The 24,663-nt window shown below is 41.1% G+C and overlaps 1 protein-coding gene across 2 annotated transcripts in view; it reads right to left on the reverse strand.

The window, feature by feature from the left end:
* The window catches only part of LOC120903503 (dual 3',5'-cyclic-AMP and -GMP phosphodiesterase 11-like), a 101,119-nt gene extending 81,374 nt beyond the window's left edge, over positions 1-19,745 (reverse strand). The window contains exons 1-3 of one of the 2 annotated variants that reach the window (XM_040312978.1): positions 19,635-19,745; positions 17,542-17,779; positions 9,940-10,107 (exon numbers count right to left, since the gene is read on the reverse strand). The gene's annotated coding sequence lies outside the window, so the exon portion shown is untranslated. Of the gene's footprint in view, positions 1-9,939; positions 10,108-17,541; positions 17,842-19,634 lie in introns of both variants that reach the window. The other variant, XM_040312977.1, reaches the window with a different exon arrangement.
* Positions 19,746-24,663: the final 4,918 nt, after the last annotated feature.

A 24,663-nucleotide genomic window follows, 5' to 3' on the forward strand; every position in this document is an offset into this window, starting at 1 on the left:
TGCGGTGTAATGTGTCCATATAAAAATGCGTCACATGATTGAACCAGAGCAATAGTGTTTGGCGTAAAAAAAAAAAAAAAAAAAAAAAAAAAAAAAAAGAGAAAAAAAAAAGTTAACGTGTGAAGAGCAACAACCGTTCCGGCCCTCTTGTGACACCAGTTCGCTGTATTAGTGTGCATGTAAAAAAAAAAAAAAGAAGTTTTGGTGACAAAACAAACAACGCCCCTCATCGTGAATCATCGTGTTCGTTGTCTAGTGTGTGTGTGTCAGGCAGAAATTTTGGAAAACAATACGAGCAACACCCTCACCGTGGATCATCGAGTTCGTCGCTTTTGTGTGCAACAGGCAAAAATTTTGGTGACAATCGTGTCTTTGTTTATTGTACGTGCCAGGCAGAGGTTTTGGGTAACAATACAAGTTACACCCTTACCGAGGATCATCGAGTTCGTCGCTTTTGTGTGCATCAGGCTAGAGTTGTGGTGACAAAACAAACAACACCCTCACCGTGGATCATCGAGTTCGTCGCTTTTGTGTGCAACAGGCAAAAATTTTGGTGACAATCGTGTCTTTGTTTATTGTACGTGCCAGGCAGAGGTTTTGGGTAACAATACAAGTTACACCCTTACCGAGGATCATCGAGTTCGTCGCTTTTGTGTGCAACAGGCAAAAATTTTGGTGACAATCGTGTCTTTGTTTATTGTACGTGCCAGGCAGAAATTTTGGGCGACAATACAATCAACACCGTGGATCATCGAGTTCATCGCTTTTGTGTGCAGCAGGCTAAAACTTTGGTGACAAGACAAACAACTCCCGCAACGTCGATCATCAAATCATCACTTTAGTGTGTGTACAGTTACGTGAAAATTCCTAAGCGAGCAGCCTATCTCGCCTTTGTCTACCGACAACCTAATGAAGAAAGCAACCCGCAGCGCTGTGGATGAGCGGAAAAGTGCGATCAGAAACAAAACAACAAAACCGAAGGTGAGTACAGAATTGGTGGCGGCTGTGGGTTCGGTAGTGTTCAGACAAAACACTTGCAACAAGCAGACAAACAAAAACGCGACAATGACGACAAAACTTGACTTGAATTTAGGATTAAAACTAATTAAACCATATGATGGTAATTCAAAAGACCTTGCGAATTATATAGAAAGTGTTGAGTTGTTTCGAGAATATTCAGAAGGTGTAGATGAGCATCACTTTTTAAAATTTTTGAGAACCACACTGACAGGCGTAGCACATGGAGTTATCACTCCTGCTAATACAATTGAGGAGGCGCTTAAACTCCTAAAAGAAAAATTCGCTGTAAAAATGACACCTTTGGCGGTGGAACACGAGATGGGAACCAAGAGGCAAGGAAAGCGTGACATTTCCGAGTATGGGTCAGAAATTGAAGCTTTGTCTGCAAAACTAGCAGCGGCCCATGTTTCAGCTGGAAATTTTGTTTCGGAAGGTTCTGCGAAAAATATAGTGGAAACAACAGCTATACGTGCGTTTATAGGGGGACTATCCAATCCAACAACAAAATTTTTTCTGAAAGCAAGAAATCCTCCCACACTAAGCAAGGCGATTTCTGATGCTTTGGAATGTTCCTCTGAATTTGAAAACAATGATGGAAACCATGATGCATTGTGGAACCATCGACAAAACTGGTACAATCGACCACCCATGCGAGCCCGAGGTGGTTATCGCCGACCATCTGGTTTTCGATACTTAAGAGGAAATCAAAGGGGAAACAATAATGCATTTCGTGGAAGTTCATCATTTTTGCCAAATAGGTCAAATCCAAACAACACACATCAACACGAAAACTTTTCAGCCAATGATGCACCAACGCAGGAAGAGGAAGACGTAAATTTGTTGGATTTATTTCGTTGATTTTGATATAATCAAAACCGTTAAAATTTTTGGTCACCTTTTTCAAAAAAAAATCCAATTTATTATCGATAGCGGAGCATCTTGTTGCATTATTGCACAACGATGTATTCCCAACCATGTATATATTAATCCTCATAATAAGTTTATGGTCAGAGGCCTTAATGGCAATACTCAAACTATGGGATATATCGACACGACAATAACTATTGATAATAATAAATATCCTATTCGTTTTCATGTACTAAATAATTTACCGTCAGATATTAATGGGTTAATTGGTACCAATTTCTTAAAACAATTTAATGCTATTTTTGATTTTTCTAAAATGAAAATTTCTTTTACCCCACCTAAATATTATAATAATTTTCATATACCTGCAAGAACTGAATTACTTACATATGTTGATACAGATACAACTGAAATGTCTGTAATAATGAGTGAACAATTATCGCCACATGTTTTTGTTGCCAACAGTTTAGCAACACCAATAAATGGGAAACTTCCTGTTAAGTTAGTTAATTTTTCAAACAAACCAACTTCCATTAAAAATTTTAAACCAATAATTCAACCTGCTGAAGCTTATAATATAATTGAATTTAAAAGAAACGATGAAAATACTGACAGGGCCAAACAACTTCTTAAAGAATTAAATTTAGCACATTTAACAGATGATGAAAGAAAAATGATTTCAAAATTGTGTTTAAAATTTAACGATATTTTTTGTCTCAATAATGACGTTCTTAAACCTTCAAGCTGTCTTCAAGCTAATATTAAAGCAAAAACTAATGTAACACCAAGCTATTCAAAGCAATATCGGTTGCCATATTTTCAGAAAAGTGAAACAGAAAAACAGATTAATAAAATGCTGAATGAGAACATAATTGAACCCGCTCAATCCGACTGGAATAGCCCTATTTTATTGGTACCTAAAAAATCATCAAATGATACGAAAAAATGGCGGCTAGTAGTAGATTATCGGAAAGTAAATTCAGTTATACAAGATGATAAATTTCCACTTCCTAATATAGAGGAAGTAATTGATTCATTGGCTGGTGCCAAATATTTCTCGCACCTTGATTTGTCACAAGGATACTACCAAGTTCAACTTAATAAAGAGGACCGGCCAATAACAGCATTTACCACAGCAACGGGCCAATATCAGATGACAAGATTACCTATGGGTCTTAAAATCAGCCCATCAACTTTTTCGAGGCTTATGACAATTGCTTTGTCAGGACTAAATCAAGAAAAATGTTTGGTTTATCTTGATGACATTATTGTTTTCGGGAAAAACTTACAGGAGCATAATACAAATCTTATTGCTACCTTTACTAGATTACAAAAAGTCAATTTAAAATTAAATCCTGAAAAATGTCATTTTCTAAAAAAAGAATTGGTTTATCTTGGACATTACATTTCTAATGAAGGGATAAAACCTGATCCAGCAAAAATTGAATGTATTAAGAATTGGCCTGTACCAACCAGCGCAGATCAAATTAAACGATTCATTGCGTTTGCCAATTACTATAGGAAGCACATACAAAATTTTGCTAGCATTTGTATGCCGCTTAATATGCTCACAAGAAAAATGTTCCTTTCAAATGGACTCCAGAATGTAATCAATCATTTGAAACACTTAAACAAAAATTTATAAATCCACCACTTTTAGACTTTCCGGATTTCAGCGAAAATAATAAATTCATATTACATACGGATGCATCGGGAACAGCCATCGGTGCAGTCTTACAAAATAAAAATGGGAAACCCATAGCTTATGCAAGCAGAGCTTTGAACAAAGCCGAATTAAACTATGGTACAATAGAAAAGGAATTGCTAGCAGTAGTGTGGGCTACAAAACATTTTCGTCCCTATTTGTTTGGAAAAACATTCGAAATTTTCACTGATCATAGACCGCTGGTCTACTTATTTACAATGACTGACCCATCAAGCAGACTCACTAAATTCCGCCTTGCATTAGAGGAGTTCGATTTCGTGATCCAGTATACAAAAGGAACTGATAATGTGGTGGCAGATGCACTTTCTCGAATGTCGAGTGACGATCTCAAAACACTCAATCATGACGTAGTACTAACAACAACAAGGTCTATGATTTCTAAACAAAATGACGCTTCTTCAGACAAGAACATTCCGAACAATCCACAGCCTTCATCAAAAACTGTATTCGTAGAGCTCGTAGTTTGCCCTGAGATAAAAAATGTTGTAGCAACAAACGAAAAAATCAAAATTCCCGATACACAAAGCATAATTCATCTACGGAGAATATTGCTCGATATTTTGAAAATAAAAAAAAAATAGGGAAAGAGGTGATACTGGTAATAAGGAAATATGATGAGAAGATCAAAAAACTTCTTGAAAACATCAAAATGATAAATATAAAAAACCTTCCAAAAATAGTAGTAATGCAAAGGGATATAAAAATAATCAAAGATTGTGAAAAGAATTAAAATTGCTCATTATGAACGATCATCATATTCTGCCTACAGCAGGACATGCAGGAGTAAATAGAATGTTGAAAACCATTAAACAACGATATACATGGAAGGGCATAGATACAGATGTACGGAACATGGTTAAAAAATGTAAAGAGTGTCAGGTGAACAAAAAGATAAGTGAACCAAAAATACCATTAACAATAACGTCTACTGCTAGCGAGCCCATGGAAAAAATATATTTAGATTTGGTAGGACCACTTGTGAAAGTAGAAGGTTGTGAATATATTTTGACAACACAATGCGATCTTACTAAATTCATCACAGCAACACCTATTACAGACAAAAGAACGGAAACGGTAGCAAAGGCATTCGTAGAAAAAGTAATTCTCAAATATGGGATACCAAAAATCATTTGCACGGATAGAGGAGCAGAGTTTATGTCAAAACTATTCATCGAACTTTGCAAACAACTTAATATTGAAAAACTAAATTCCACGGCATATCACCATGAAAGCATAGGAGCCTTGGAAAATTCACATAAAATGTTAGGGAATTTCCTAAGAATCCATTGCAAAGACAACCCACTAGCTTGGAAGGATTGGATTCAATTCTATGAGTTTTCGTACAACAACATTGTACATACAGTAACAGGTTATTCCCCTTTCTTTTTATTATATGGCCGACTGCCTAATATTCCTTCGAATTGCTTAGAAAACCCTAAAAAGGAAATGCATTACGATTTAGACAACTATATAAAAACCTTACAAGCTAAATTGGTAATTTCACATCGAGAAGTCAGAGAAAAGCTCATAAATAACAAACATAAGGTAAAATTAAAGTATGACCAAACAAGTAAAATCAAGATTTTTGAGCCAGGAGATCAATGTTTGTTGAGAAATGAAACGGCTAGTAAGTTAGAGCAACCATTTTTAGGACCTTATACTATTATTAAAGAAACCGGTCCAAATGTTGAACTAAAGATAGGTGATAGAACAGAAATCGTCCATAAAAATAGGATTAAGAAATATTGTATGTAAAAAAAAAAAAAAAAAAAAAAAAAAAAAAAAAAAAAATTTTTTGGTTGGGCGTGTTATGGCATTATGACCAATATTGCCATGACCTGAAACCGTTGTGCACGGTTTAAGCGATAGCTATCGCTCTTGACATGCGGTCAGTTTCAAATAAAAAGGAATGCGCAGCTCGCGCTGCGCATGATTTTAGCGTCCAAGCTCCAACTAAACACATCGTGTTTATTTTGAAAGAACATAACACCATCATGTACATGGTTGTACTAGAAATGTTCGTTATGCTCCTAATCATGCACAGTTCGCCATCTATGTTACCAGTCGATAATTATACCTTGAAAGTCTCCCACTACAAAGATCACACATGATCAAACGAATTCTTCTGGGAATGTACTTCTTACAATAGAGAAAAAGGGTAAAACAAACAAATGAGGAAATTCATATCATCCTTGGAATAGTAGAGCAATTGATCTATTTGGTTTCGTTGGTATGATGCTACAATGCACCGAACTACTGATGTGCTCTCTGGAGTGCTCCCATGAGACTCCGATCCGACTCCGATTATTGGTAATGCGATGCCGACTCCGGAAAAATCGAAATCACTATTACATTAGCGAAGCGGATTTTTCTGTCAAATCGTGCCAAAGACGGATTAATTTTGGAACTATTCCTTTAAAATAATAGGGAATTTATACTGGTCGTCTCCGGCTCCAACACAACGATTTTGACTCTGATTTCGGCCGACTCCAACTCCGGATGGTTCCGACTCTTTACGACCTCGACTCCGGACGACTCTAGACGACTCTGGATAATGGAGGTCGGATCTTACTTACTTATTTATCCGGCACTATAACCGCTTTGCGGTCTTGGCCTGCCTCAGGAGTGTCCGAAACCGCTCAAGGTCTCGCGCCTTCGTCTGTCAGTCCGTTATCTCGGCCTTAATGGCGGAAGCCTCCACGTCATCTTGCCACCTCAGTTTGGGCCTACCAAGCCTCCTCTGTCCTTGTGGACGGCCTAAAAACACTTTACGGGCTGGGTCGTCCGTTTCCATGCGTACAACATGGCCAGCCCACCGGAGCCTGGCGAGCTTGCTACGCTGCGCTCTTGTACTTACTTCACCCATTACTACACCCATCACATATTCGTTCCTATATTTTTATCAAAACGCAAAACGCCATAAACGAATGATAAAATGCCAATGATTCTTTTTAATGATAAAAACCAACTTATGCAGAAGGTGCCATTGAATATAACACAAATCGTCTGGGAAAGATGCGATGAGTTCTAGGCACAAATGATAAACAGCTTCAACACAAAATTGATATCGCTGATGATCGCTGTTTCCAAATCATTTTTCAAATTTGGTCAGTATTCAAATAGTGCAAGGACCCGCTAGCCCTTATTTTCTGTATTCAAATCAGTCCTCGGAATAAAAAATTCCCTTTAAAAATGTTTAAAATTAGTTAGAAGTCCTTTGAAAATATAGGGTTCCAAGAACACCGAGACACATGTGAGACAAACTTTAACATAAATTCTGACAACCATTCTTGGACAGATATGGCTTCTCGTGAAGTGTAATTTCTCCGTTTTCATATGTGTTGTGTGCATTAGATGTCATATATGTACATGGTTGTAGCGATATAAACAAGAAAATACGAAAATAGGGGTTCAACTATTTCTTTTAATGCGACACTTGGAGAAACCGCAACCATTAAACACACACTAAACTCGGTAGGTGCCATTTCTGCACTTAGCTAAACTCTCCCATTACGCTCTTCTAACGCTGTAGTGCGCACTTGTCACAAGTACGCAGCCCATCAGTGTGTACCCACACTCAATAAAAATGCATCATTCAACTCCCACACGCACACGCGTCTGTTCTGCATAACGAGTGCATGTTTATGGAGAATGTCAGCGATGTGCAAAGCATTGTGCCGCATAGTAGAAGGAAAGAAAGGAAGCAAACAAAAATTTCCTTTCTCGACATTTTGTCGAGTCCACAAACACATCCTTCAGGCATGGGACAAGCGACAGCTCAGGACAGCCGGGAAGCGTAACAGAATTATCCTGCCTTACGGAGCGCCTCGGCGTATCAATCAAATGTCTTCGCCGTCGTCGTCATCGCCGTGATTGTGTGGGCAGCGGGAAGAAGGGATAATGTCCCCGGCGGGCTAAAAATAATGTATCCCCTTCTCTTCCCTATTCTGGAGACAAGGAGACAGGGACGTAAAACGCGCTGTTTGACGAGAGCTTGTGTGTGTGGAAGGATTGTGAAAGCAAGTTTCATCCTGCGGTCCGGTTTTCTTGGAGCTCTCAACACAAAAGGATGTGATTGTGTGGCATTAGACAACGGTCAGAGAGCAAGAGAAGCAAAAAGAGACAGAGATAGAGAGGCAGACGGAGTGGACAGAGTGTGTGTCAGCTCGTCATCACGGATACGCTTCAAGGACGTGACACATCGACAAAGATATCGACGGCAATGACAAAAGCCGAAGGAATTTTCCTTCCTATTGTCGAAAGCAATAAGCAATCGGGTACCGCACCTCACCATCCCCATCCACCCGAAGGCCCCAACTGTTCAAAAAGTCAGTCAAGGCAATGATGGGGAAGAGTTTTGGATTAATATGTTTCCTCCGGTTCCGGTGCATGTGTGTACCCAGCGTGGCGGGTGTTAATGAATTTTATGTCCTGAGTACCCACCAGCGCCCCATTATTATTTGCCTCGACATTGACCGATTTGATGCGCATGGAATTAGTATTATGAGAGTCTATTGATGATCACACACACGCGCGGGCATTACGCAACATACACGCTTGAGACAGTTTAAATGCCCCGCAAAACCATTGTTATTGCCCAAAGCACCAACAAAGCGAAGGAAATTGCGCCCCGCAATGGAGATGAAAATAAAAATAATGATCCACTTTCACGCGGGCGCAGCTGGTAATGCGATAGTTGCCCGATAGCGCCGGGCAAAAGTCAAGCTAATGAGGTGAGCGCGAATCGTGCCCACGTGTCTATAAATATCCGTTTGTCCTGGTAGGAAATCCTTTTTCCCCGAAAAAAAAAAACGGAAGAGCGAAAGATCACGCACATGCTAGAAGAAATTCGAGCATTTTGATGAGCAATAAATGGAGGTGAATGGTGAATTTGGCTGTGTGTGTGTGTGTTGGGGACCATTAGAAGTATCTTTCTTTGTTTTCCACCCCCCGGGGGGTGGACTCCATACGCCATTCCAGTTACTTTCCCGTATTGCGGTTCTCGATTACACGCCCATGGGGAACCGACCGAATCTTATCGAAGTAATTGAATCATCCAACGCCACGATCGCGAGGTAAATATAAACATTGCTCCATTGCTTGGATGAGTATGTGTGTGTGCTGCCTGTGTATCATGGAAAATAATTGCTATTGACCTATCATTTCAGTTCAGCGGGCGAAGAAAACCGCGCGAACAGGAAGGCCGTTAAGCTGCGAACGAACAGCCGCGTAAACTCGGTGCCGTTGCGTCCAACCGCAACTGGTGGATGCCACCTCTTGCCTTCCCCAAAAATTCATTCCCTCCGCCAATGTGGGTGAACAAATGGAAAAGATGCGCAGTCGTGACGTCAATCAAAAGCACGTCTTCCACACGCTTTCCAGGCGTGGAGAAAGGGGAGCGCAGGAAAAGGAAAACTAGTTCGCGACTATTACGACTCATCCAAACAGTTTCACTGCGATGCGATGCGCATTTTGGGTATAGGATAAGGGGAGAGAGAAAATGCTGGCGCGGTCCACAGCGGAGGTATTAGCCCGACCGAACAGTGTCAACAGCAAAACGTTCGCCATAAAATCCAAATGCCAGTTCCATTGTTTTTAGGGCGAGCTTTAACTAACAAAAATGCGCAGCTAAAGGATCGTTCCCCCTGTTCGTGGTCTCCTACAGATGGGAGGTTGCAGATGGAGCCCGGTTGACGCCCGTTAGTTGACAGCAGAAGGATGAACATGCCGGACATGCCCGTTGGTTTCCCGTTCGAACTCGCTTGCCTTTGATGGGGCGACAATGCAGTAAAACACAGCAAGGGACTGACCCACGGCTCAACGGCTCGAGTCGAGAAATTGCTCCATACACGAGCGAACTTGGTGTTGATGATGGTGGCACGTGTAAATTTAATTCCTCTTGACGTCTTTTTTTTTTTCTTTTGGCGGACCAAAACCCCACAAACGCAAACACTGCTAGGGTCAGTTTTTTGCACGCGCAATGCATTTTGATGATGTGACGACCACGTTTGTTGATTGTTGAATTGCTTGCAGCCTGCACTCTGTCAGGACACTTTCATTGAGCGCGAATCAAGGGAACAATTAGCCGTTGCGTTCTTCTTTACTTTACTTTCTTTCGCTCTACCGACAGACACACAGGACAGTGTGTTTGTTAGTGTGCTGAGTTCAATTAAATTAATGAAACGATGTGCTGGACCCGTTCACACCCACTAACAGGGCAGATAAAAGCAATAGAGCGCCAGTCTTTGCCAGTACGCAGAAAAAAGGAACCATAGAAATGTGTGACTCGAGACTCACCAGGAGCGTCAGTAAACAATCATTATTACCTCGCAAATAAATCAATCAACCGGGGAGCGTGAACGCACTACGCGTCCAGCCAGAAGATGATAACCGCAAACTCGTGCTGGCGTGCTGGAAACACCAGCCTGGCTTGGGTCGCTGTTCTGCTGCTACTGCTTGCGAAACGGTGCTGCCTTTTTTGGGCTGATGTTATTCTGTAAAAATAAGTAAGAAAGATTGGCATGAATAGGGTGATATTAAAAACATTGGTGAAATTTTGTTGTGATTTATTGCTGCAAGTTATGATGAAAAATTTTATGAGAGAAATACATGATTGTTACATGTTCCATCGTTTCATTCGAAAATTTGTTGGAAATAATCATTTCATTTGTTGGAAATAATTTGGTTTGAGGTAGAAACAGATTAAATATGCATACATTTTTATGTAACATTTGTTTCTGTTTATCCATTACTCTTTTATGGCCAAGTAACTTCCGTGAATTACCAATAAAATGCTTTTTGTAAGACTAAAAGGTAGCCTTTAATATATTCCATTGCATCTTGCAAACAACTGGTTAGCCCTTGTAATGTGGAAACTGTGGCAATGAGACCGTTTCTGGTCTAAAAAGGCGCTTTCACTGATTGGCCCATCCGTTCCGTAATATTTTGATATTTATTAACCTTGTATTAAACGGACAGTGTGTGGGCCCTTGAAGCGGAAAAACTTCGCAAAAAAATACATAGCTACTACTGTCAATCCCTATTACAATTTGCTGAGTATTTGTTTTGAAACCTTCAAAAATTACAAAATGATTCTGTAATTCTATTGTATATTTCACCCCTCAAAGTCAAATATTTTCGCAACTGATACTAAATTTTACACAAATCAAAATGTATTAATGTGTATTAATAAACTATAATTATATTATTTTAATTTTGTCATTTTATTACATTGATTTCACATTATTTATTATTTTTATTGGTACGCAAGTTGTGACGACGTTTATTTGGATTTAAGGTTAATTATTTGAAATGGATTTTGAATTAAACATAATTATTTTATTTATATATGCCTTAAAAATTGCAAATTTATGCAGATTTTTTAATATTAATCTATACTACATGAATCTAACGTATTACCTAACCAAGAGCAATGTGAGTATAGTGATCAGAATTGTGAAGAGGAATTTAGCGAGTATCTTACACGGAAAACTGACAGGGATGTGTGGAAATCGAAAAGGTTACATAAAGAGTTTAACGAAGATAGTGCACAGTGCATATTCTCACACAAACAACCAAGCATAATCCAGATACTTAAATATTATATTTTTTCGAAGTTTTTCGATCTTCGAAGTGTCAAGCAAAGGCAATTCCACGTGTAAAAATCAAAATAATTATTCTATAAATAATGATAATAAAGAGGCAAAGTAAAACTAACAAAATCCAATACCAAATAACCGTATAAAACATGTGAGAGTTTCAAATTATTGTCTGAATAGTTTCAAATCAGAACTCAAACTAAAACGGAAAAATAAAACCAGAATTTGTTTCTTTATAATTGATTTATACGTAAAAATGCTATAAATAATAGAAATTGCAACGATTTTTTTTTTTGACAATTCAAATAAAGCTTTTCCTGTTTGCTATTTCCTATTAAAATCGTAAAATCTGTTTGTGATTTATCGTGCCAAGGTTGACTTTCCATACACTGAGGCAGCTCTCGTTTGGTTCGCATAGATTAATATTTATGGATTAACGTTTCCTATTTATTCAGGTTGAACAACCTGTGGAACAATTGCTAGGGATTAACTTTAACGAAAAAAAATTTTCTTCATTCAATATGAAATCTCAATTATTTATGTAAAAATGATAACAAGAAATCAAATTAATTCATCCCTCCTTTATTACCACTCTCATACCAGGAAAAGCTTCTTTTGTTGTTGTGCAAATTCCAGCTTTTTTCACCGTTTATAATCTTTTCCCGTACCGACAGCCAATTGTGTTCTGATTTGCAAAACACAATAACACCAACAACATCACGAGAGAGAGAGAGAGAGAGAGAGAGAGAGAGAGAGAGAGCTTCAAAGGCGCCCACTAGCCGAAAGGACTAATGAAGATTAAAAACATGTAGCTGTAGCCAATTTACATCGAATCGCTTTCGCTCTCTGTTTTCGGGCTCCTACATACCCTGCGGACATTCCCCAAAGCGGACACGTTGACTAAGTGTCCTTCTCAGGGGGATTTTTGCTCTCTAGTGCCCAAGGGCTAAGGGTAACATTTTGACCATTTTTGGGTGGAGAAGGCAAAAAAGGTCAACTAAACGTAGCTGGCCCAAAATCGAAAGAATAATCCCCGCACTTATTATTCGGGGGACCGGCTCTGTTGAGCCGAATTTTGGGTTTTATTATTTAAATCGTGTTATTTATTATGTACGAGCTTGGCTTTTTTCACATCACCACAGTGAAACCGATTTGTGCTGTAGTGCTCATGCATAATGTCGGGAAAATTACAAGCACAAGCCAGCCATACGATTACTACGCAATACAGACAACAGCTGCGGTGAAACACAATCGCCCCGAAGATTGTGGATCTGATTACGTTCCACGCTGTCTCAATTGACAATTAAAATGTCAGCACACTGCACAAGCAACGCTGCAAACATGTTTGTGTACGCTCTAATGGAGAAGGATGCTGCTGTAATTACTGCTTCATCAAGCGTGGAGAGAAACGAAAAATACAAACAGAAATACGAAACAAAATCACGTGCAATCAGAAGCGACAGCTTGCCCCGGGATGAATAGATTCGGTTGAGTATTTCTACGAAAACGTAGCTTTTATTCTATAGGTACAGTGAATGCTCCAATACTGTCAAGCTTAATAAAAAAAATCTATTAAGTAATCCACTTCACCATTGAATGCTAAAACTTCACAGCTCGCAAGCAAAACTGGACCTCCGCCATATCCATTTCCTTTCTGGGCTGATTCGCAGTTTACGGCCGTACGCGATCAGTGTGCGGGGTTAGTTCGCGGGCGGAATAACAGCCTGTGATTGGCACAATTAGCAAACCTTCGCGAAACTCGTCTAATAAAGTTACATAAAGAACGATCGACACCCGGGAGGGGGTCCGAACAGCGAACGACATTTGCGCTTGCTCGACAACAACGGTCTGCGGTCTGGAGCTGGTGCTGCCGACGTTCGATCGACGGAATATCATACAGCAAGATGCCGGCTGGGCAGATGGTTTTGCAGGCTGAGAAACAATCGGTCAAAGTCGAATGCTGCACACTGCTGCCCTGAGGGATTCGGTTTGATTGAAGTGGAGGGTTTGTGCGGTTACTGCTATTACTGTTGCTGTTGTTGGTGGCGGTAGTGGAGCTGGTTTGATGTCACCCGTGTGCCTGTTTAAATACCCGCCAGCAATTTGGTTTGTTTTGTTTCCCAATGGAGCTACAATTGTCCATTTGAACAATGCTTTAAACATGATTGTGTATTGCATAAGAAATGGATTACACAACTACAGCATCTTAAAAGGGTTAGCATTTTAAGTTCACGCACTCAGACTTTTAGAATGCTTAATGTTGGTCAACCTCGTGTTGGTTTCTGTCGCGATAATATAATAACAATTTTATGTATAACTGATAAAGATAAAACAAATGGTAATTGCTGTAGAGCTTGATATGTAATGTTAAATAGACACACAAACTCTGAAGCGCTGTCTATGTGTTCCCTACGATATCCTGGACTGATAACCCAGTCCAGGTCACTGTCCAAGACGTAATTATTACACTAAAATCGTTGTTCGTGAGAATCAGTATCTGTTGTTCGATAGACGGACGTAAAGTTGACTGTCGGAAAATATAAAATAGGTCTAGACAGGTCCCTGTTATGTGCACCGTGAACTTCCTGATCATTTTCTTCTGCCATTTTAAGACTAAACTCAGAAAAATACTTCTTTCGCATTCCTTTTACTGATTTGATCAGTGATCGGAACGATGGTTGCTTGAGTTTTCATTGAGAACATTGAGTCTGTTCTGTAGTTGTTCCAATTGATGTCTTCGTATCATTCAACGCTCCAATCGGATAAAATTCAAGTTTTTGCTTAAAACCCTTCAACAAAATCTTGATTCTAGTCCTTTCTAAAGGTTTCTCTCAATTCGTATCCCTACGCGTGCTCCTAGCGGCCTCAATGTATTTCTGGTTCGATTTTTGCGCATCCTGTCTGTTCGTTTTGTTTTTGTTTTGTTTTTTGTTTTAATTAATTGATCGATTGACTTTAGATTGATTAACCACGTCTATTTTTTATCTTAATTTAAATATAAGCTAATCTTATCTCGGTAATACTCTAGTGTTGCCAGTGAATTTTTGATTTTCTTCGTGCATGTTAGAATCAATTTTTATTTAATTGGATCTAAAAAAAGTTTAAAAAAAACATGAATTGATTTGCAAATGTATGGAAAAAATAATGCAACATCATACTTTTCCATCTTTACGCAAATTAAAAGTCTTCTGTTGTTTCTTGTCTTGCAATCGCACAACAGGCATTAAAGCCTAGATTCAGATTTCATACAAACTTGTATCATTAAATTTAATTGGGCAGTGAATTAGCAGCTAGTCTAGACAAAACAAAGTGTCCCAGAGCTGAAGGTAAACATATTATAGAGTCCTACGGCCATTTCAACCTCCCAAAAATAGACCATTATATGTGTGTTTTAATGATGCTGAGCAAAAGACCTTGAATCTATGCTATCCAAAAGCATAGCCCCTTAAAGATAGGACATTGATTTCTTCAAGAAAAAAAAAGAAAATCTCCAAGAATGCATCGACCTTCCGTAGAAAATATGTTCAAACAATCCCCGGGGACATCTGGAGACAAAACTAACACACCAGTTCAGCAAAGTATTGAACTCGCAAACAGGGGAAAACTCCCCCTGGTTGAGCTGTTCTGCTAGAGACGTATTTGTATTTGTTTTACGACTCGCAGTCAAACAAAAATCCATTCGAATGAGCTTGAAATCAACCCCAGTTTAAAAAGAATTTAAAGATCAGATGGGGTTTTAAAATTATAGCCAACAAAAACGGGAGAGAAAGAAAGAAAGATCCATAATCGGATTCGGTGGACGCTGGCGCACATTCCACCGTTCCGTCAGCATGTGGGCCGAAATGTGTATGTCTTTTTCATAAATCTCACCATTTCTCACCTCAACCCCTTCCCGAGCCTGGCTGACCTTTATCATCATCTGTGCAAGCGACAGCCGGAGGAAGATAATACAAAAAAAAAAAAAACAAAAACCCGCACACAGAAGCGATTTGCAAAACGCTCCGGACGACAAAATCGTGGACCCGGTTCTCGGTCAGCCGCGCGGCAGGATTTGCATAAAAACACAATAGCATTTTGCTCATCATAACCGATCATCGGCACACGCAGCTACAGACCGGGCGGGTGACATACGCGTCAAGCCACCACACACACCACTATCAACGTTCGTCTGGTAAACCGTGGCGGTGAAGGAGCTAGCCAGAGCATTAAAAAATTTTAACGCAAAATAACCTCCCAACGTCAGCCCGGGCCGGAGGACTCCAGGAGACCGTCACGATCTGGGAGAGGTAGGAGAGACCGTCAGACGGTCACGGCGTCCACGGCGTCTTATTTATGCCTTCATCCTTGAAACACAATCGGTGGAAGGGGCCACCAGGGATGAAGGGGTTACAGGTTGGGCAACGGGGGAGGGGGAAATAAAAATTGTCTGAAACTTGGAACAATCACCCAAAAACGGACCCGAACGGCGTGGACGGGCAAACCTGTTTTGCGTCGATCTGATCGCAAACTGGAACTTGAAGCGTCCAAAGTGGTCGTGGCAATGCCAGACAGTGTAGTGGCTCTCTTCTAAGGGCTAAGGGCGAGATTAAGAGTCCGCCGGTGGTACCCGTGGTGATCTCTGTAAGGTCATTGCCGTTACCGTGCTAAAGAATGGGAGGGGGGGGGAGGGGGCAGGTGTGCCGGTTCCGGCATGTGGCATGCTCCAACTGACGCAACGCAATCCAACGGCCAAACCATTACCACGAAGGTCAAGATCCACCCGTTGTGTCTGTCGATGCTTTGCTTCTGTGAGGTGAAAGTTGGCCCAATTCTCAGGTGGTTCCAGTGTGCGCTAAACGGTGAGCCAAAACAGAGCCGAGGTTTAGTGCTATCTTAACGTTCGGTTAACCACAGCAGCAGCAGCAGTAGGCGATGATGGTGTCCGTAGCCTTCTGTGCTCGACGACAACGGACAACTGCCAGTGGCCTTCAGAAGCCACCGTGGTGGTAGGTACTAACAGCGCCAGCAAAAACAAAAAACGCGTCTCTTCATCTTCGACGCAATAGCGCAACCTCACATGACAAAAAAAAAATAGTATCGAGGCCTATTACACTCGCTTTGCTGCCTGCTACCATCAATGTTGACATTGTGACGCTTCGGTTGCGTTTTCTGCTTTGCTCGATCGTGTACGTACGCAGTGATTGACCTGTTTTGGCATAGATGTGTCAAACACAATTGCGCCGTTACTGTGGAACAGCCGTTACGCTGCTGTGTGTGCGTGTGCGGGTATAGTTGTGGATAGCGATTTACATAATCGAACGATCGGAACAAACTACTGACCCGTTTCGGCTGTATTGCCCTGCGTGCTGCTGACCTCGAGCTGAGGTTTATATTTAGCAGGAACTGTCTCTGAAGGGAAGCGGTGAAATTGGGGAAGTGTTTCTCGTTCCGTTGGTGTTCGGTAGTGGAACGTATCTTTATTCGGAAGAAAGATTGAAGAGCACTACTACCACTACTGCTACCTACTGAGGTTCCACATCTCAATGACGCTTTGGATTTAAGAGATGGAAGGTCTAGGATCAAGATGAGGGCCTACTCGCAATGGTTAGCGTAATAGAGTAATAGGATTAGAGCGCCATCGCCTACTCAGACACCTCGAAAGAGAGAGTGAGAGAAGATTTATCAAAACAATAAATTTTGCCCCGCTTCTTATCAGTCTACACAAGACAATCTTAACGCCTCTTTGCGCCACCACGCGCTTCGGGTGTAGTAGTTTGCTCGAGTTCAAGACGGAATTGCACCTACCGGCAGCGGCCTGCGGCTATACATTGTGTGGGCAGAGATCTTCCCACACCCGGGTCGCACCGATCTGTTTATTTGCGCGGCGAATGCATCACCGTTTGCCGAAGCTTTAACAAAAACCGGGTGCACTTCCTTCCTCAACCCGGGTGATGTACACGTCCGGCCGGCCAATACTGGCACTGGGTGTGACGCACTCGCACTCATCGCGCATTCAAATTGCTACCGCGTCAACACCGCGCAGTGTGCCAGCTGAACCGAAAAGAAAGGGCAACCGTTTGGACGAGTGCAAAATGGGAGAATCCACACAGTACAAAATATTTGCGAGCGATATGTTTTTTTTTTCTTTTTTTTTTGTCAAATGACACCACATACACACTCACACAAAGCTGTTAATCGATTGAGGCGGATGGATGGAGCGTTTCCGGGACGTTTGGCGGTGTGTTGAACGGTTTCGGTCGAGCGAGCTCGCCGCCAAATGTGCTGTTCCGGCGCTTCAGCCGACAAATCTGGCCGGCCATTAATGTTTGTGTGTGTGTATGTGTGACTTACCTTTTGCAGGGTGGTGTCGGCCGGAACTCTGGGTCTGCTTTCGTCGATAGTACACTTTCTGCTTTAGGTTTTGGTACTGCCACCAGTAGCTATGTTATCATTTATGGGTGCTCAATATAACGGGCTGCGAAGCACTTCGGAAAACGGGGCGCCGAATCTTTATGTCACACACGTACCACTTTTCACTGGTGACTTTTCACTTACTTTTAGGGTATCAGGGGTTCACTTTCCACGTGCACTGATAAGAAGGGGATGCATTTGATAGGCTAGCCGTTACCTTGCGCTTACATTAAACACGATCTGCAAACGTCACGAGCAAGAGCATATGAGCAGGAGGCGACCGTAACACAACACAAAAACTCTTACTGATCGACGAAAGCTGACGACCTCGGTCGGGCCGAGCGGAACGCTGAGTCACCCCAACTCGGCAGCCGATAATGATAATAGCAAAGAGTAGTGTGTGATGATTAATGCGCGAAAGCAAACTGAAAAACCGTACCGGATGACGTACGCACGGTGCTGCGTTCTTTCTCAATGGCTACCAAACCCTCCCCTCTCTCCAAAAAAAAGGGGGGAAAAGAAACCTACTTTGACCGTGTGTGGTACCTTGGCAACGAAACATTTCAAACTTTTGTTCAAACACAAACGCTTCGCCCCCCCGCCAACCGGGCTGTGTTTACAAATGCTACGGCACACACACACACACACGCGCTCTTGTTATGGTCGGTGTGAACCGGTGACCGTCGCTTCACCAATACTGTGACAGGGTTTGCCGGAAAATTTACAAAAAACGCTCACCACTACTGCCCTCCTCCCAAGAAATGGGGGTTGGAAGACATCTGGTCCACATGGACACACTGCAACCACTTGTCACAAACGTGTCACTGCCGGATGGGGCTTCCGTTTTTGACAGCGTTTTTGTTTCGACAGCCTCCCCGCCTCTCCGGCGTACAGAGAGATTCAAATTAAGATAAAGACCTCAAACACACGCACACACACACACACTCATGTTCAAACGAAACGCGACCGAAGACGATAGTGCGCCTGTAGGTGGACCGGAAAGGGCTGCTGCTGGGGTCGATTTTCTTGCAGTAGCCGTACGTTTTGTTTTTGGACTTTGACGGTTTCAACCATTCACTCAGTAGGTGATGAAAAATGGACGCTTTTGTTTTGCTTCGAGAAGAAAGTAAAGGGAAGCAAAGAGCGAGAGAGAGAGAGAGAGAGAGAGAGAGAGAGAGAGAGAGAGAGAGAGAAGGCTGCTGCAGAAACGCAACTGAACCAAGACACAAAGACGCGAGGGTTGCGGACGCGCCTACTTTGAGCCCCTTTCTTTCTTCCTGTTCAAGCGGTGCCACACGATCCGTTTGTTCAGCCCGCTCCCTTGAGGGAATGGGCGATCGGTTTGCATCGGGTTCACCTTTGACACAGTTTTAAAACCACCGCCCTTCCGTTTGGAGGGTTTTTGAGTCGAAAAATCGGGCAACGGGCGCCATCACGGGCGTCGAAATAGTTTGGTCACAGCAAAACAGGGAAACTGCTCCGTCGTGCAACGGTGGTGTGCGATCAAGCGGATGGTGAGATCCTCTCTCGGCCCCGTGAATGCAAATTGCACTTGTGCAATACAATTTGCACCACAGCGCGCGATCGCACGTGCGCGCGTCCCCCTAGCTGTGGATGTTTCCCTTCTTGTTTGTGTGCGCGCGCGCTCTCCTTTTCCCTCACGTTTGATCGGCAAATGCAATCAAAATAATAACAATAATATTGCCCATTCTGCCCTCCGGACCCTTGCACCTCTTGCTCTCTCTCTTACTCTCTGTGTATTGGTCGAGCGCAATCACTTCACCGAGATACTACAATTCCCTATCAGACGTGATTTAAAACAAAAAGAAAGAAAAAAAGGCAACTAGACTCGTACCAACACTCGAACACACATTATAGCACACAATCGCGCACACACAGATAACAACACTGAGGATGCAGTAACGCTCCTCCGGCAGGCACATTCGCCACCCTTAGGTGGGTGATGGGGGTGAGGTGCACCCCGGGCCAAACCAACTCGGTTTTGGGGGACGGGGTTCGGGGGTGGTTTTTACCGTTTTCCGCTTTGCTCGGTCGTTCGCGTTCGGCGTTGAGAGGGCGTTGTGGCGTTCGCGCGCGCGCTCGTGCTTGCACACTTCTTCTGTACGTCCGTTCGAGCTCACTGTCGTGTGATTTCTGGCGGTTCCGGTAGGCCAAACCGAACTGTTGCGGCAACCGTAACGGATGCGACGCACAATGAAGTCAGTGGTGGTCAACTAATTTATTGTGAGGGAGAGTACGATGGTAGTAGAAGTTGTGTTTGCTACAGAGAAATAATTCTCATTTAAGTGCCATTCTTTTTATGTACACTGGCAATACAAATTAATTAAGTGCATCACTCATACAAGATTATTGTTACTGGGTTTTGAATCATATAATGGAATAGTTCAATCACTTAGGGGAATGTTGCGATTCGGTAGTGGAATGTTGCAAGCAAACGCGATTAAAATTCACCTTCTAAATACATACAATTTTGTAAAAAAGCGGTTGATAAAAGTTATTAAATATGATTATTAAAAATCCAAAACGATTTCATACACTCTATCTAATTAAGGTAGTTGATGGAGATTTGTTTACTATTAAACATGTTGTTTAAAACCAAAATATTCAAATGCAAACCAGACTACAGTTTCAAGTAAGAACGATATAATTTTAATAGCTTTTTGAAATATGTATTTTTTATAAGATTTTAAACACAATAATAAAAATTGATAAGATTCAAATTATGAAGTTAAAGAAAATACAAATAATATAAATCTACATTCGCAATCGCGTTTAGTTTCTCACCCCTGGAAGAAACGGCGCATGTTGCTTCGTCGATGTTGCAACGATGTTGTGCCCTTTTTGCCGTAATGTTTACATTATTTTTTTGTATTTTGAATAAATTGTTCATATGGCGCAGTTTAATAACAGCTACTCTTGAAATGCTGCAAAAATTTGCAAGTCATACAATTACAAAAATAAAATTGTGAAAACTGAATGTACAACCGCACACTTATTTTCACCTTTCCACACGGGAGGGCGCAAGCTACCGAAGGCGACTCTGTGCTGAGGCTGAGGATTGGATTAAATCTCGTTTCGGTACTTCAACATTAGAAGAGGTAGCTTTTAACAGCAAACGTTACGCGATGCCCTCTGTTCGAGTAGTGTTTTTGAGTGCACTTGCACATACATTGATGCAAACAGTACGCTTCGTTTGGTTCTGTGTAGGAAGGCATTTTAAATACAGCATGCACAACGGTTCAAAATAGAGCAGTAAATTCAGTTTTGGTAAAGCCTTGCAGAATAAAGAGATTAGTTTCATGCTTTGGTTTATGATTATTCAATGTACACGCTTTCAAATGAAACACAAAAAAGTTTATTAAAAGAAAATCTTGGAAATCGTCAAAACCCATAAAATCCATAATCCCATACAGCAGAATGAAGTGTCCGCGATAATCGAGGGCCGGCCTCCTGTTGCATTCTTACCATATGTTGCACACAAAGTTAACCTGTTGCACCCTAGAACAGAAAGCTTCATAGCTCAGCGTCAATATCGATTAAAAAGCTTACAGCAAAAGCTTTTGACAGAAAGCTCATACAATTTTAATAACTTGTATTTGAATTCAAACGTCCATGGCTTTTCAAAATCTGTCATGTAAATCGAAGTAGAAACTGTGGGTTTGAAAATGAATGATTTATTTATTAATTTATTTTAAACATAAGACAACATATTTTTTATAAAGTTTTTTATCTTAACCCTTTTTATCTTTTACTGTGAGCAGTAGTTGTTGTTTGAGAAGAGTTTTGAAATTTTATTTTTATTATTATGATATATTTTATTATGATTATTATTATTATTATTTAGCACGATAACCACAGTCGTTCTGTGCATGCAACACACCAATGAACTGGGCAATCAATGACTTATTGACGGACTCATAGCATGATAGTACTTATGTCCTTCGTTTAGGCATATAGTTGGGTCGTAGAAATCAACGGCTGTACCCCAAGCTCGGCCCAGTAGCGGTTTTTTTTTAAACTTTTTTCATCAAACAATGCAGTTGCCGCTAAACTTTTGTTCCAAACTACCAATATATTTCACATTCGGGGCGAGTACCGGCTTCGAACGACGAAATCCGTTCGACGCTCATGAGAGAATGAGAATCATGAGATACAACTGTCAAGCATTTAAAGACGTTTTTATCTATGATTCAAGGATGGTTAAATTTTGAATTTTGATTTTTTTTGCCGTTGGTATTGGATTTCATTCGTTACATCATTATAGGATGATTTGTTATCAATTATAAGGCAGCTTTACTCACTTTCTTTAAATTTGAATTTAAGTTATTTCAAATGTAGAAGGGACGACAGGATTGGATTTACTTTATAAAATTTTATATATATATATATAAATATATATATATATAATAATATATATATAATATATAATATATATATATATATATATATATATATAGATGTATATTTATATATTTATATTACTTTTTGATTTTAGATATTTTTATGTATATTTATATTCCGATATTTTTTATGTTTTTTATATAAATTTTCACAACTGATGAAAACTTTTTTAATGGAAATAGATCACAAAACATTGAAAACAACATTCGTTCCAAATCCGCAGCGCAAAACCTCGCGGATTTCTCCCCATACAAACGGGAACGTTCGACCCCGGCAGGTAGAACTCATTCTTTCGCGCGCTTCTTACGGTCTCTCAATGGTACGTTATTTTAAAACTGAGCGCCAATTGAGCGCCTTCTGACAACCGCGGCGAACGGATCTCGTCGTTCGAAGCCCATAGTCGCCCCGATTGTCTCTAAACCTATTTTTTATGTGTTGAACAGCTTGTATCTGTTCAAAATTTAACGCATGCTTTCAGTAATTAGCAACTTAAATGTAGCGTTAACAAAATTTAACATTTAAGGATTAGCTTTTGCCAATATGATTGACTGATATAAATCTCTATTGGTATATATTATTGTTTATTTTTTTTTTTAAAGTTCTACGTTTAGGGAGAGCCAACTAGTCAGTCAAATGGTAGACGCATCTGCTCCTGATAAAACAAAGCTCGTTTGGACCGTTAACATATCCCTTTGCAAGAAGATAGATCATCAATTTGTGAACTAATTGGATTATGTATATGCCTTTCTTCACAATCGAGTAAATTTTTGGGAATTTCAAGATACTCGGAATAATACACACACATTTAAATAGTCTCTGTAAGCCAGAGATGCTGATGATAAAGGCATCATTGGTCAGCGTCTCTTCTATGCTGCAGAAGCCTACCAAAGGATCAAGCAGGCGACAGAGAACCTTGGGTTGCAGATAATCGAGCTAAGACCAAACTTATGATCGCAACATCAGAGGTCCTACCAATAACTAATCCAAACCTACATAGGCGTGACGTACAGATAGGTGAACGCACTTTTGAAATCGTCCCAAAATTCACCTATCTTGGGCCAAAGGTCAACAACGACAACAAGCATGGAAGCAGAGTTGCGCGCAAGGATGCTGACTGCCAACTGGTCATTCTAAGGCCTGAAAAATCAGTTCACCTCAAAGAACCTGTCGCGACGGACGAAGCTGGGACTATATAGTACCTATATAGTACCGGTACTCACATACGCCTCTGAGACATGGACACTGTCCAAATCTGACGAAACCCTCTTGTCCGCTTTCGAGAGGAAGATGCTCAGAAGGATCCTTGGATCCGTATGTGTGGAACAACTATGGAGGAGTCCTATACGACGAGCTATACGAGATGTACGGCGACCTAACTGTCAGGCTCCGGCGGCGGTGTGGTAGCAGAGGAGGCGTGGTAGCACCAAATTAAGGTAGCAAGATGGCGTGAAGGCGTGCGCTATTATGGCCGGGATAGTGTAGGATAGACAGACGAAGGCGCGAGACCATGAGCAGTTTCGGACACTCTTGAGGCCAAGATCGCAAACTGTTTGTAGCGCCGAATAAGTAAGTAAGTAAGTAACCTGTAAACCAGATTTGTCCAACTCAAAGGAGCAAGGGCTTGACCATATTCTACCGTATCTAACATTTGTTTTTATAGGAGTCTCTATTATTATCTCTGTTATTGAAGTTTCGTTGTATTCAACAATCCAATAAAAATATTGCTAGCAATATGTCAGAATAAAAAGGAATGTTTAACCTGATAGGTCACTAGTTATCAATACCATATGATCGTTTAAAAAAACAAAACAAAAAAAATAAAGAAAACATGTTCCTCATTGTGGCGCAAGACATGCTTCACAACGATTAATTTCGGCCATTGATGCAAATTTCAGTAATAAAAATACACACAAGCTTTTCACCATTATCTCCTCTTGGAAAAAAAACTTTACATGAATCATAAAAGTTATCACTTTGTTCGCTTCCATCGCTACCTTCCATTCAAGGTTGAGTGAACATTCATCATGTTGAATGTTTCTACTCCCACCGATAAGCGAAGGTCGAAAACTTTCGCTTCAAAAACATCTGTAAACATTCCGTTCCCGAGATTTGCCGTACACATGGTGGACAACACAACGGCCCCGCAGCTGGAGAAGGGCCAAGCGACATTAATTCATTTCCTGCCGAGCCGTGTGCAAACAGTGCACCATTCGCCTATTATTTGCGATTGGCGCGCCGTGCCGTGCCGTTGCTTGCACGAACTGCTCACCCGAATTCCGCCGGGACTCGTAAAAGGGCACGGAAATAAATTATTGATCAAGGCAATCGCCTGTCCCGATCCTCACTCGCGTGACACATGTGTACGTAGGGATGAGCGCTTTTATTTTGAAAATTAAAAATAATCCGTTAGTACGTGCGGTGGAGGTGCCGCTGGTCGTTGAGTACTAAGCGTGAGCTACCGGCACTCACAGTGGAGGCGCCTAGTCGCTGTTGATTTCATACGCTGAGTGTAGGGCACGTGTGAGTTACTGGGTGAGTGGGCTCTCACCTTTCCAGCCTTCCAGCTGGGGAAGTTGCATTTCATCGCAAAAAAGCGACATGATACGGGGCGTGCAAAAACCATCGGAGCACTATCAGTAG

The sequence above is a fragment of the Anopheles arabiensis genome, chromosome 3 (genome assembly GCF_016920715.1).
Source record: "Anopheles arabiensis isolate DONGOLA chromosome 3, AaraD3, whole genome shotgun sequence".
Classification (NCBI taxonomy): Eukaryota; Metazoa; Arthropoda; class Insecta; order Diptera; family Culicidae; genus Anopheles; species Anopheles arabiensis.